This window comes from Myripristis murdjan, chromosome 1 (genome assembly GCF_902150065.1).
Source record: "Myripristis murdjan chromosome 1, fMyrMur1.1, whole genome shotgun sequence".
In the NCBI taxonomy this organism is placed as follows: Eukaryota; Metazoa; Chordata; class Actinopteri; order Holocentriformes; family Holocentridae; genus Myripristis; species Myripristis murdjan.
Window position 1 is genome coordinate 38,749,942 of NC_043980.1, and position 15,944 is coordinate 38,765,885.

Sequence of the window (15,944 nt, forward strand, 5' to 3'; positions counted from 1 at the left end):
ATATACCATATATGTATATATATCGCAACATATATAAAAAATATATTGGGATGTTTTTTTTTAACATTGCATATTTTCCAATAAATATGCATGGACCATGCATGGCATATATCTGTACATACACTACTCACAAAAAGTTAGGGATATTTGGCTTTCGGGTGAAATTTATGTAAAATGTAAAATGTTTATGCTACAGTGATATTATATCATGAAAGTAGGGCATTTAAGTAGAAGCATACACTGGTGATTTCCTCATCTCAAACAATTTCTTGAAACAAAAGCCAACAACAGTGGTGGATATACCACAACAAAAAATGTCAATGTCTCAATAACTTGTCATGTGCCCTTGAGCATCAATTACAGCTTGACAACGACGTCTCATGCTGTTCACAAGTCGACTTATTGTCTGCTGAGGCATGGCATCCCACTCTTCTTGAAGGGCGGCCCTCAGGACATTGAGGTTCTGGGGTACAGAGCTCCGAGCCTCTACACAGCGACTCAGCTGATCCCATAGGTTTTCTATGGGATTCAGGTCTGGAGAAAGTGCAGGCCACTCCATTTGAGGTACCCCAGTCTCCAGCAGCCGTTCCCTAATGATGCGACCTCGATGAGCTGGAGCATTGTCGTCCATGAAGATGAAATTAGGCCTGTGTTGTTCATGCAGGGGCACAATGACTGGATTAATGATGTTATTCAGGTAGTATGGGCTTGTCACTGTACCATTCACAAAGTGTAGGGCAGTTCTGTACTGACTAGACACAACTGTCCACACAGTAACACCACCACCACCAAAGGCTTGTCTGGTGACAACAGTGGTTGATGCATAGCGCTCTCCTTGACGTCTCCAACATCGTTGGCGGCCATCATTTCTGCTCAACATGAATCGGCTTTCATCAGAGAACAGCACTGAAGCCCACTGGTCCCTCGTCCAGCGTAAATGCTCCCTGGCCCATGCAAGACGATGACACCTGTGCCTGGTGGTGTGGTCAGGTACCCTTGCAGGTCGTCTAGCACGCAGACCATGCTGATGTAAACGGTTTCGAATGGTCTGATGTGACACTTGGGTGCCTCTCACCTCCCTTAAACGTGCCTGGAGTTGAGTGGCATTCATCATCCGGTTCCGCAGGGCACTGTTCACAATGAAGCGGTCATCAGTGTGGGATGGGGCCAAAGGACGTCCACTTCTATGCCTTTCTGTGACTCTTCCAGCCTCTCTGTATCTCTGTTGCAACCTGCTGATGACACTCTGTGACACTCTAAGCTCAGTGGCCACTTCCATCTGAGAACATCCTGTTTGAAGCCTCGCAATGGCGAGGTGCTGCTGATCAATTGTTCGGTGTCGTCTTGGTCTCATGATGTCAAAATGTGAACAGCATGATGAGGAGGACTGTTTAAATACCAATTCTAATTGAACCAGGAAATTTATTGGTCGATTCATGGATCAAACACCTGATGTGAATTTTGCCGTTAAACTCCTTGTTAGAGAAAAGCAACTTGTGCAAAAAGTACTGAAACATTGAATAGTTGGACATGTGCATTCAAAAGTGTACAGAAGGTCACATTAAGTTCACCTGTAAAGGTTATAATGCATTTTAGGTTCATCCTGAAATTTCACCCGAAAGCCGAATATCCCTAACTTTTTGTGAGTAGTGTATATTTCCAATACATGTTCCCATATAATTGGAAAGTCATATATCATGTATGTTTAAATATATGTACCCAGTATTCATCACATATAAATCGAAATACATTATGGAGGATATTTATAAATATAAAATGACATATATTACGGGATATAAACAAATATATATTCATATGCAATATATTGCAGTATCTGAAATGCACAATTACTTATGTATTATTCCATGTATTGCTAAGACATTTTCAAATATAAAAATATATTTCAATACATTGTTATTCCATATATTAAATGTAATATATTCTAATATTCTACCATATATACCATTTAATATATTGGTAACTATATTGTCTTTCCGTAAGGGAAAACTAGCCTAGACTGTGCCAAGCAGTCCAACTTCCCATTTTAATCAGACCAGAATATATCAGGATTTTTGTACTGCATTCTTACAAAGATGCACGCAGGTTGTCATCATAGAAGTTGGATGTTTTTTTTCTCCCCATTCTGTTTCTATGGTTATCATATAAAGCAGAGCACAGGGTTTTTTTTTCAAAATGGGTGAAGTATATATATAGTTCAATCCACGCAGGGGTGCAATAATGTACATGGGTGGTTTTAGCACAAGATCAATCATGTAAAAGGAAAATTTAAGCCTTTACTGCACATGCTTTCATAATATAGGGTTATGTGCCGTCAGAGCTGCTCCTGGCCAAATTGGAGCCCTAAGCAAATTTTGTTATGAGGCCCTCCCAGTGTACGCTCCTGCCTGCTAGGTGTACAATAGGTTCAAAATCAGTACATAACAAAATGCCTTTTAATTCAACAATCTTGATTAATAAGAACAAACAACATCTGAAACAAAAAATAAATGAGGTCATCAATTAATAACAAAAAATATTCCAACAACAGATGTTTTCCTTTAAAAAAAAAAAAAAAAATCCTCCGTTCGTCCGTACGTCTCCTGTTCCTCTTGAAGACAGGGCTGTCAGGTTAGTGCACAGGTGGACCCAAATGCAGACACCAGAGACAACAGAGAAGATTTAAAGGAGTTTATTGTTTGGCAGCTGGAGATGGAGGTTGCAAATGAAGGAATGAAGGCTAGGATGGTAGATGAGGAGCTGTGGCAAGAAAATGTTGTGGTAGGCTGTGTGGCGAGGGCTGGGGAGACGCTGGAGCAGGGAGAGCAGGCAGGCAGGATGGAGAGATGGTTGTCTTTGGGAGTGAGAGCCAGGTTCTTCCACTGCAGGGCTGCTGAGTAGATGAGAGGCAGGTGGCAGGTGTGTTGGTAGAGCCAGGAACCAGGAGAGAGGGAGAGACATGGCCACACCACACAAACAGACTGACAGGAGAACACCGGGGAGGGAAAATCCAGGAAAAACACTCAAGGAAAACTGTGGCCTGGCAGAGACCATAACAAAGAAATCAAACTTTAGATTACTGCAATCAGCCTGGTCACTGCACTGTCAGAGAGGATCAGTGTGGCCCAGTTTAGGAGGTTTAATGGTCACATGACAATAAAGTTTTTAATGGAAATGAGCTATATCCACTATTAGTTTGCATCATCTAATGTGCAAAACCCCCAAAGTCTTAGGGCCTGCTCACATTAGGGCCATTTGCTCCGTATCGTGCTAAAGCAAAAATGCCCCCATCCCCAGTCCCCTGCTGGCCTGCACTCACATTACCTAAAGCCCAAACCCCGGTATGCACGTCATCACGTTGAAATACGACAACAGGAATGGCCCGACGTCATCATAAATCAATATAGTTCAAATACATTCATCATGTCTTCCTTTTAACTAAAAGACGTTTTTGTTCCTTTTACCTTGACAGTTTCGGAGGTAACTTCCTCCTTCTTCAGAAAGGTCCAACTGACAGCCGGAGCGGCACCTGTCAGATCCGGCAGACGCCGTATACGCGGTTGCAGCAGCACAAGGGACAATGACACAGACAACATGGTTGATTGATTGTGCGTGACCGTCACGCGAGTCCGTAATCGTGCATGTGCTCGTGCATGCATGGTGCTCGTGCATACCCGTACCGTACTGTGAGGTATTCTGAAAATTAATAATAAATCAATTTTCAAAGATTTTTGCAATTGAAGAAATAATAGATATAGGTCTGTAATTATTACAGTTTAGAGCATCTCCTGCTGTATGGAGTGCACATTTCCAGGTAGTAGGTAATTCACTTGTTGATAATGAAAGATTAAATAAATCTGCAAGAGGATACATTAGAACATTGACAGCTAATTTAATATATTTATTTTCTAAACTGTCAAGTCCAGCACTACTGTTTCCATTCGATTCCATGACTCAATACTCAGACTCAGCACTCAATACTTCAGTTGGCACAATTTTTCTGAATGAAAATGAGGCGCTGCAAGAATGTCAAGTGTTACTGCGCAAGTCACTGGTATATGAAACAGGAAGGAGAGCTGAACAGACAGAAGAAAAATGCTGATTTCGTGCTTGAGCTACAGAAAAAGGGTCATGCAAAATTGTATCATCAACTCTTATTTAAGTAATAGTGCGTTTTTCTTTGGTATTCGTAATAGATTTAATTTTTCGCCAAAACTGATTTGGATTTTTGAAACAAGAGTTCAAACAATCATTATAATAATTAGACTTGGCATTACGAGTTTTAACTTTACTTTGGTTTCTAAGTTGCTTATAAACGTCCCAGTCAGCATTGTTTCTCGTCCTGCGATAAGTTGACCATGCTTTATCTCTCTGCCTAAACAGACAAATAAGTTCAGGGGTGATCCAGGGTAGATGTTCACCCCTGACCTTAACCATTTTCCATGGAGCATGTCTGTCAAGCACTTCATTATACTCAGTGTTAAAAAAAGTCCCAGGCGTCATGCACATTAGATGTTAATTGAAATCAGTCCCAGTTTATATTAATCAAATCATTACGAAATAAATCAGAATCCATTTTCTTATGCTGTCTAATCTTGATCAATTTTGGTGCCGACTTGGGGAGTTTAATTTTCCATACGCAGTAAATGATTGAATGATCACTGAAGCAATCTGACATAACACCAACTTTATAATCCTATTTGGATGTGAAACAAGTATCCAATCAAGCAAAGAATTTGTTGTCTTGGTGACTTGTGTGGCTTCGTTTATTAGTTGAGACCTTTCATTGTAAACCGACTTTTGTTTATACACGGTTGCAGCAGCACAACAGACAATGACACAGACAACATGGTTGATTATTGATTGTGCAACACGGCCATTCGCCGGTAATCGCGCTGCACGCATTAAACAATTTTGCAGAGGCAGGAGGAAAGTTGCATGATTTACGTCCACGTGCTGCGTGTGTGACCGTGCATGTGCTCGTATATGCACCTGTACCATGCTGAAGCACACCCCCTCCAACCGTGCCAGAGCGGGGGAAGTGTACTGTATTCAAGCATGGAACGGAGTGATCACACTTGTCAAAGAATCCGGATTTCAGGGGCAAACGTGCTCGGGCGCGGATCAAACTTGCCAATGTGAGTGGGCCCTAAAAAATGATCTTGTCTCACTGCAGGATATTAACCCAGATCCGGTTAAGGCATAAAGTTTGTATTGCTACTTACTGTATCACCTAAATGCTGTCAAACTTAAATCACAATCTCTCTTTGGTTTTATGAGGATTTAAAAGCAGACAAATTACCCAGTCTGATTGTACCTAGTAGTAATGACCTGCAGTACATTTACATGGGGATGAAAGCCTCAATGCCTGACCTTTCTGACCTCAATGCTAAAATTTCTGACCTTTGTGTTGTTTTGCCCTTTTTTCACAGGAGTAACCATGATCATTTCCTAGACTGTAAGCTGCTGTTGCATCTTTCATATTGTTAAGTACAAAGATAGTCAACTCTGAGAAGATGAGAAAGTTTGAATATCAGCAAACATCTGGTACAACTGCTGAACACTGGTGTGTGCCTTTATGCCAGACTTCGAGTAAGTACAACTGTGTGCTTAGTTTTTTTACCTTTCCTGTGGATGAGGAGCTTAGACGTAACTGGGTCATCACCATCTGCAGGGATGACTTCAGCATTACACCTCACACTGGGTGTGTAGCCGGCATTTTAAAGAGGAGGACATACGTAAGCCTACATCCAAGAAAGGATGGCGACTGTTCCAGCATTATTTGAGTGGAACAACTTCTTCCTTCCCCCGCCAACACCGGGGGTCTGGGAGAGAAGACCGAGACCGCCACCCAAGGAGCACCTGCCAGAAAGTACAGACGCATCAGGCCAAGATGTTGTCTTCATGGACCATGACTACGCCATGGGTCCTGATGCTAGATGAAAACGCATCTCTCAAAGAGGAAATCCGCCAGCTGAGACAGCAGGTTGAGAGCCTTACGTTAAAGCAGAGGTTCGGCATCCATTGTTTTGCTGCCTCGGACAAAGACATCCGTTTCTTCACCAGGTAAGGCAACCTCAGCCTAAGAGTGCCAAGGAAATGTCTCTAATGTTATGCAGTGTGGATCCCTCTGGCCTGCAGTACACATCAGTCTATATTTATCACTATCATTCTCAATTTCTATTTCCCTTTTTAATTGGCTGTTTTTATTGTTTTAAATTGAGTCTTGTTGCTTTTAATGTCTCTGTAAAGCACTTTGAATTACCTTGTGTTGAATTGTGCTATACAAATAAACTTGCCTTGCCTTGCCTTAACTCAAGTGGTTTCTTGTCTTAACTGGGATAAGTTTTTGATTGCATCTCTATTCTATTTTCCTAGGTTTGCATCACATGACCTGCTCCTGCATTTCTGGGCCCAGATTGAACCATCTCTGCCATCAATGGTGAGTTTAAGGCAAGCTCAGAGAGGCACACTTACTGAGGCAAATGCTGCAAGCCATTCCCTTCAGCCCATCGATGAGCTCTTCCTGTTTCTGAATTACCTGGCCCTTGGCTCCAAGCAGTGGGATCTTGCTGACCAGTACAGAGTCCATCAGACCATAGTCAGTCGGATCATCACATCATGGAGCAACTTCTTGTATGCAGTATGCTCAGTGAGGATTTGGATACCCCAGGAGCAGATCCAGGAATATTTACATGCAGATTTCAAGGACTACCCTGACACTACTGTCATCCTTGACTGCACTGAGTTGAAGTGTCAGTGCCCATCTTCCCTGCTCCTCCAGAGTGAGGTATTTTCAAATTACAAGTCCCACTGCACTCTGAAAGGACTCATTGGGATTGCCCCACATGGGGCAGTAACATTCATCTCTGGACTGTACGGCGGGTCAATCAGTGTCAAGCAGATCACACGTGAATGTGGTGTGCTTAACCTCGTGAAACCTGGAATGGCAGACAGAGGGTAGACGGAGGATTTCTTATAGATGACATTATATTAAACTTTGCACGGTCATCTTATAGATGACCGTGCAAAGTTTACAGGCCAGCATTCCTGTCTGGCAGCTCTCAAATGTCAGCCTGTGATGTTAGGGAGACCCAGGCCATTGCACGTCTCAGGGTGCATGTTGAGCGTCTCATTCAGTGGGTCAAGGCGCACAAATTCTTCGACTCAGAAATCCCCCTCCGACTTTTTGGAAGTATCAATCAAATATACACTGTGGCCTGTCTCCTCACAAATTATGAGAACGGGCCTCTTGTAAAAGCATGGGCTATGTAAAAAGCAGATATAGTGCCTATGCATTAGTCATTAATTACTATACTATACGGTTTGGTAAATTTTGTGAAAAATGTGAAAATTTAACATATGTCATTGTCAGATCATCATGCCAATCGCTGCGAGTTTAGCTTTCCCGGTGTCACAGTCAGAAGGGCAACTAGGTGGAGATTTAATTTGACATTACTACAAAGGGAAGAGTTCTGTGTACAATTGAAATCAGGTCTAGTTGAGTTCTTAAGAACTAATAGGGACTCAGTCAGTGATGTAAGATGCGTGTGGGATGCTATTAAAGGCTATATTAGGAATAATAGTATTGCTTATGCCTCAGGGTTACAGAAAAGTCAACTCAAGGCTCTATCCGATTTAGAAACCAAAACTGATTAATGAACAACAGACTACTTTTGATTTAGATAGAGAAAGACAATTGACTAAAATTTCTTCAGAAATAAATGCACTGATTACAAAACGAGCTGAATTTCTTGTGCACAGAACAAGACAGTCCAACTATTTAGATGGCAGTAAACCAAGCTTTTTGCTTGCCAGTCAGATTCGTTACAATAAAGGTCTTGCTCAAATTTCTGTTATCAGGAATGAAGCTGGTGTTCTACTGGAGGACCCATCGCTCATAAATACAGAATTCCAGCAATTCTACAAAAAAATATATACATCTAACAATTATAATAACATAAAGGAGTTCGAAAATTTCTTCTGTGGATTAGATCTTCCAACCCTATCACTACAGGAGGTTGAATACCTAGATTCTCCAATAACTACTAATGAAATCCATGAGGCCCTACAATCCTTAAATACTGGAAAATCTCCGGGTGGAGATGGAATTCCTCCAGAGACCTACCTGACTTCCTGGGCAGAAATTGGACCTATAATGTTAGAAATGTTCCAAACGGCCATTAAAGAAGGAAGCTTCCATAGAGATGTAAACACAGCAATAATATCTCTATTGCATAAAAAGGGGAAAGACCCCAAATTATGTTCCAGTTATATTCTACTAAACACGGATGTTAAACTGTATGCTAAAATCATAGCAAGGCGACTTGAGAAAGTACTTCCGTCTCTTATTCATTCAGACCAGACAGGTTTTGTCAAGCACAGATTTGCTTCAGACAATATACGCAGGCTATTACACATCATCCACTGTGCACCTGATATAGAATCCCCATGTGCCATACTCTCCATTGATGCAGAAAAAGCATTTGATATGCTTGAATGGTCTTATTTATGGTTTACCCTAGAAAAAAGGGGGTTTGGAAATGGGTTTATTTGTATGCTGCAGACACTCTACAGTAACCCCACAGCTGTAATATTACTGGAAAACAACGTTCATCACCAATAAAAGTAGCAAGAGGATGCCGGCAAGGCTGTCCGACCTCTGCATTATTGTTCATCCTTTCTTTAGAGACTCTAGCCCATGAGATCAGAACATCAGAAGATGTCAAACCCATAGTAGTACAAAATACATCTCATATTACATCCCTTTACGCGGACAACCTGTTATTATATATGGATAAAGTAACATCTACACTACCAGCTGTACTGGATATAATAAAGACATTTAGTGCAATATCAGGTTATAAGATTGCAATATCAGGTTATAAGATAAATATCAATAATTCAGCTTTACTACCTCTAAATAAGGCTATGATGGAAGCCCAACTGTGTACCGATATATAATAAAAATGTATATAATAAAAATTTGGTCACAAAAAATTAATTACTATACTACTCATGCTGGAAGTGTACCATATTAATTTGCCTAGCTTTGTACTGGAACATAGAAGTTTGCTGATGGACAACCATAATTTGTGTGCATTTGGAGATTAGTACCAATGCAATCACATGACATCACTGTGTTACTTTCATTGTCATCTGTATGTTCACCTACTACGGATATTATGTTGTTAACTTTGAATGAAATAGTATTTGTTGAAATACTTGGTTCTTTTTCAACTGATGTGTATGTTTTTGCTTAATGTAACTTCAACTTTACTGCTTTTTATGATTAAAATTTTAGTACTTTGATGACATAAACATTTTAGTATCAAGGGCTGTCATATTTTCTCATTACTTCATTTTCATGTATATTTGATAGACAACTAATCAACACCAGCCATTTGTAACTGAATCAATATGTTTTTCAGGGTTTCCCCCAGAAAACTTGCTAAGCCTGGTGGTTGGGCTGCTGTATTCCGCGTAGCGGCGCAACTTGGTGGGCATTATCCTGGTAATTTCTGCTCTGACAACGTGCTAACATCCGTGCTAACTCGCACTGGCTCTGCCTCGCCGGGGATGCACTCCCCTCGGCCTGGGGGTGAACGAGCGGGCTCATCGTCTCCTGTATCTGTACAGTTACAACACAGGGGAAAAAATGCGGAACTTAAGTGTGGGAGAGCACAACAACAAAAAACAATCATGAAGATGGCTGAACGAACTGACAGAAAGATCAAACCAGCACCCTCTGCATTAAAAGCGAGTGTTTGGAAACACTTCAGCTTTTATGAAGCGGAAGGGGCAAAAGGCCTGGATAAGAGCCAAACAGTGTGTAAGCTATGTCACACATCACTGAAATATTTTGGCAACACGATGAACATGAGGAATCACATTATGCGCTTTCATCCGGATGAGGAGGAAAAAAAGCCAACTGCTGTCCCTGCCACACAGAGAACCCTCCCACAACTTATGTCAAAACTTCAACCGAACTCGGAAAGGGCCAAAAAAATCACAAACTCCATCGCAACATTCATTGCCAAGGACTTGCTGCCATATGCGGTCATGGAAAATCAAGGCTTTCGTTCCTTGTTGCGCATGTTGGGGCCGAGATTCAGCATTCCTTGCTGAAGGTATTTCACTGAAACAGCGATCCCCACACACTACAAAGAGACCAATGACAAAGTCATGAACTCACTGAAGCACGCAGACAGGTTAGCTCTCACATGTGATGCATGGACATCCGTTGCTGCGCAATTGTATGCTACGTAATTGCGCACTATATTACTGCTGAATGGGAGCTAGCGTCATATGTGCTTCAAATGAGAGCTATGAATGAGAGCCACATGGGTGCGAATGTGGCTGAGCTTTTGAATCATGTAGCCGATGAATGGCAGATCTATATAACTGATTTTGTCTTAGTTACTGATAACGCCTCCAACATGACTGAACTGTGCAAAGTCCAACATGTGAAGTGCTATGCCCACACTCTAAACCTGGCCTCTCAACGAGCACTCAAGTTGCCCACCGTGTCAAGACTACTGGGCAGGATCAGGCGCATCACTACATTTTTCCACCGCAGCACTATTGCTAAACACCACCTTGAAGAGAAGCAGAAGCTGCTTGGCCTGCGGAGTCACAAGCTAAAAACAGACGTCAGCACAAGGTGGAACAGCGCATACATGATGGTCGAGAGGTTTCTTGAGCAACAGCCTGCGATCTGCACCACTCTACTTTCTCCTCAGGTGAGAAAAAATGAGTGACATCTGCACTCTCAGTGAAGCAGACGTCTCCAATGCAGAGGATGTTGTTAAGGCCCTAAAGCCAATGATGGATGCAACAAATCTCATGTCAGCGGAGAGCAGCCCTACCATCTTTTTGATAGCTCATGTGCATGCTAAACTAATCCAGGACACAAAGGACACAAAAGTAAGTTAACCCACAGTCTTTCTGCCCTACAGGCCAGTGTATCAGCAGCTATATACAAAGATTTTGATTCTCTTCTCTGCTTCATGTTGTGCTGAGAGTCGCAGCTACAATGATAGGCAGGCTTTTGCACACCTTTCTTTTCTATGAAAGATGTTTTTGATTTTGATATATATTTTTGATATATATTTTTTTGTTATTTATTTTTTATGCCCAAGAATTTTGTTTTAAGTCAGTAGTCTTTATTTGTAAGAGCAGGCTAGTAGTATTAGTTATTTAGAATATGCTGCAAGTGTTCAAAATATGTCCATGAGCATTAATGTTGGTTGAGAGCTGCTGGTAATTAAAACTTAAAAAATGTACAGATTTGTCAAATAAAAGATAATGGAAAAAAATTAATCTATTTAGCAGTCTTTTTAATCATGGTTCACTACAAATACACCTTGTTTTAGTTGTCGCACAGTAAAAAAAAAAAAAAAAAAAAAAATTGCCTGAAAAATTATGCAAAAAATGATTCAATGACGATCACAAAGATATGTATCAAGATGCATCAATAATCGCTTCATAATCGCATCGTTGCCCTCATAATCGTAATCGAATCAAATCGTGAGGTGGCCAAAGATTCCCAGCTCTACTCAGCACAATCTGCAGCACAACAGTAATATCATGGGCTCTAGTTTCCCGGCGCAGCGCAGGGTGACGCAGTGAGGCGCACCCCGCGCAGAGCTAGTTTCGACAGGCGCAACGCGCGAGGCGAACGGTTTCCAAGTTTCGCAGACGGATCTGCGCCGAGATGGGAGTGGCGGCGCAGCAGGGGGAGGTGTCGACAGATTCAGCTTGGCGCAGTGACAGTTTCGTGCCAAAAGGCTTCGCCGAGGTGCGCCAAAAGCTCGCCTCCTGAAACCATGTCTCCTTTCGGCGCAAGGCGCAGCGGGGCTGGCGCAGTGGAAGTTTGGCTGACAGGCGGGCAGTGCGCACACGTCACCAAAACCTCACAGGCAGGTTTCCAGAATGTCAGGCACAGTAACAATGCAATAAATACCCACAGAAACCACTATTCAATGCTACTATCTCAGTCAGCACATAAACGTACCTCCATATCGACTGTGCCGTCACATCTGATGTCAGATCAAAGGAGATTGGCACCGTTTGGCAGCGTAATGGAAACCCAACCTGATCACCTGTCAGTCAAACAATGTATCCAGTACGGTGATGTCTTTTTTCCAGTCATGGTGTCTGGCGCTGCCCCTGTTAACTACACAGTTTTTCTTCCATATATATTTAAATATTCCACTCTGGGTTTTTGTTATCCGGTAATCACCGGACTATGACTGGTAAAATCTGCCAAAGTCCGGTAATTTTTAAATGTCCGGTGAAAATATTCACAATTTGAATTTTATTAAAACAGTCAATTTCCACGTAATTTTATTTATAATTAAAAAAAAAAAAAATAGACTGCGTGATCCCTGTCTCCGGTGTACCAGAGGGAGAGAGAGGGTTTTTTTCTGCAGAACCGGATCAAAACAGCGCAGCGAAGTCGCTGAGAACAAGGTCACAAGACTGATGCGCATTGCAAGTTGCGGAGAGACACTTGAGACTTTTGATTTTAATTCAGCTGATGAATTAAGTTTTTATTGCATCTATTTGATTTCAAGTTGGCAGCACGCCGCGTTATTAAAATGATATGAGCCAGTTTTTTTGTTTGCAAATTGTAGTTGCAATTGTATGCAATGTTCATGTTAAAAGAGCACAGGCTTGTGCAATATTTATTTATTTATTTAGTTTAGACGTTACGCACGTGAGTCAGTTGACGGCACTAATTTTATTTGATACAGCCTGCTTTTCAATAAAAAGATTACGCTATAAGTTGACATGCCTCGATATCATTCTTATATAGCCTGCATATAATTTTAAGCTCAGTAAATTCAGATAATATTTGACCGGAATTTCAAACATTTGTCCGGTAAATTGAAAACCTGCCGGTCACGTTGTCCTGTGCCAATTTTTTCTAACGGAAACCCTGATTCCACACATATTGAAAATGTAAAATGCATCGGTTCCTTGCCAGACACTGGGCGTTTAGAACAGCAAATGTAAAAGCTGTCATGAACCGGATTTTGTTTTAATCTCTAGTGTGTTGTTGCATCAGTAAGTGATGGAGTCGAAAGTTGCAAAACAAACATGTAGGCTATTTATATGAATATGGCGAGGATTATCCTTTGAGGTAAAAACATTCATTAAAAATGGGGGCTTCACAGTAAAATTTATATTTGCTCGTAAAAATCAATAACTTTAACAGACGGTGACAGAGCTGGAAAAAAGAGATGCGAGGCAGGTAGGTAATGGAAAGACAGGGGACTCAGGAAGACAAATTTAAGGATAGATGCATGGATGGATGGGTGGTTAGATGGATGGGTGGACAGATGGATGGCAGGTAGCTCCAGCAACATTGCAGCATCCAAGACTTGCCTCACTGTTCCGAGTGTGTGATGCGGCTGCTCTCTTCATCCATGTCAAATGTGTAGACTACCACCACGCCTTCTCTCCTCCCTTGCGCCGGTAGGAGGAACGGCGCAGTAGTTGCGCCAAGGCGCAGGGCGTGCCAAACTTGGAAAATCCACTTGGACACACCCAGTTGGCGCAGCGCAGCTGCACTGCGCCCGCGCCTCGCCAGGTCTGCGAAACTAGAGCCCCATGAGTGCAGCTGATGACATTTAACCCTCCCGCCGCCTTCGTCTCCGGGTCCTCCGGGTCAACCCCGCTCTCACTCCCCTTCCCTCCGGGGTCTAGCAGACCTCTTCTGTTCGCCTTTTTTTTCTCATTTCTTCACCCTTCTTCGTTTTTCTCCACTCTCGCGGCGCCTCCAGGTCCCCCGGACCCAGACTTCGTTTCTGACGCCGTCCCCCGAGTCCTGCCGACCCCGACTTGGCCACTTTCGCCAACCGCAGGGTCCCGCCTACCCGTTCACTCTTATCTCTTCTCTTTTCTTTTCTCTTCTACTCTTTTCTTTTCTCTTCTCTTTTCTGCTCTCTCTTCTCTTTCTCCTCATTTCTTCTCTTCTCTTCTCTTCTCATCTCTTTCTTCTCATCTCTTTCTCCTCGTTTCTTCTCTTCTCTTTCCTTCTTTTCTTTTCTCCTCTCCTCCTCTCTGCTCCCCTCTGCTCCCCTTTTCTTTTTCTACAGGAAAAATCGGCAGCCATGAACCGCGATACGCGAGCACGATCGCGATCCTCAATCTGAGCAGAAGGGCGCGAACAGCCCGAGCGGCCCGCTCTTTTTCGGGCGTCTCTGGTGCCCGCCGAACCCGCCGCCGGCCTCGTTGCTCCCCGCGTCCGTATCAGGCTGACCCGGCTCGCCTCTCCTCCCTCGCCTCGGTCTCCGGGCGGAGCCGGCGAGCGCCGGCCCGAAGAAACCCCCGGGGAGGAGGAGGAGGAGGAGGAGGAGGAGGAGGAGGAGGAGGAGGAGGAGGAAAACGAGGACAAAGACGGCGCCGAGGAACGCGAAGAGGGCGAACCCTGCGACTCCGACGGAGGAAGACAAGGAGAAGGAGCCGCGCCGCCGCCGTCCGTCCCTTCGTTCTTCCCGTCGAGAAACGGAAAGATAACGTGGTCCTCCGAGCCCTGTCGGGAGGAGCTCTCCGCGTTCCTCCAGCTCTTCACGGCCGGGATGGAGCGGATCGCGCTGGTCCACACGAACCGCGAGGGCTCCTGCGGTGGCGGTGGCGGCGGCGGCTGGACCGACATGGACGTCGTAGATCTGCGCGCCTACGTGGGCCTGCTCCTCCTGGCCGGGGTGTACAGGTCTCAGGGCGAGGCCGCGGTCAGCCTGTGGGACGCCGAGTGAGGAAGGCCCGTGTTCCGAGCCACCATGCCCCTGAAGCGGCTTCTACTCCTGCTCCAAGACCCTCCGCTTCGATGACCGGGCCACGAGGCCCGAGAGGCGCGCCTCAGACAAACTGGCTGCCGTCAGGGAGCTGTGGGACGAGTGGTGCGCCGAGCTGCCGCTCCTCTACGACCCCGGCCGCGAGGTAATGGTGGACGAGCAGCTGGTCCCATTTCGAGGTGAGGCGTTACTGAGAACACGTGAACATCGGCCCCTCTCCGTCTCTCGACGCGCACGTCATCGTCACACGTAAAAAGGAAAGAAAAAAAAAGAAAAGAAAAGAAAAGAATTTAATTCAATTCAGTTCAGTAAAGCTTTATTGGCATGACTGTATCACATACAGTATCGCCAAAGTATCTTTTGATGAACAGATAACAAAGGAACATAGAAACAGTGAAACGTTAAAATAAAACAGAGCAACGTTCACCCTGTCATCACATGTAAAAAGAAAAAGAAAAACAGGAGGAAGGAGAGCGAGTGAGAAGGCAGGGCTTGGGTTGTGAGGAGACCATCCTCATGTGTGGAGCAGCTTTTCTCTAAGGCTGTGACAGGCGTCCACATATTTTGCTGCTTCTACAGCGCTGACACTGTTTTCTCCAAGTAAGGGAGTCCAGATCTGCCTGTGCCGGCCGGTCTCCAGAGCCGGACTGTGTCCGCTCAGCCTGTATCCGGTCAGGGTCTTTCCGAGTCTGAGATCAGATACGGTGGTCAGGTATTCTGCCATTGAGTATGCTCTTTTTAAATGCCGTTTCCTCCATTTTCATTTTGTTTGGCTGCCTTCAGTTTGTTGGCAAAAGACTTTGGGCAACCTCTGAAGAGGTGGTTTGACTCTGCACAGAGGTCGCACCTCCTGCCGTTGGTGCACTCCTCCAAGGTGTGCCCAATTTCCTGGCCATTGCTGGATGGGGACTTTGTCCACCTTACAAGAACAACAGCATCTCCAGCCAGAAGTACAAGAACAACAGCATCTCCAGCCAGAAGCTATGAGCCCTGTGATATTCATCATCTATGATGACATGATGCTTTATGATGTCATAGGGGGCTTTGTTGGCAGCTGTGAGCCCTGCGACATCATCATCTATGATGACATGATGGTTTATGATGTCATAGGGGGCTTTGTTGGAACACTGGTGCTTTTGTGTT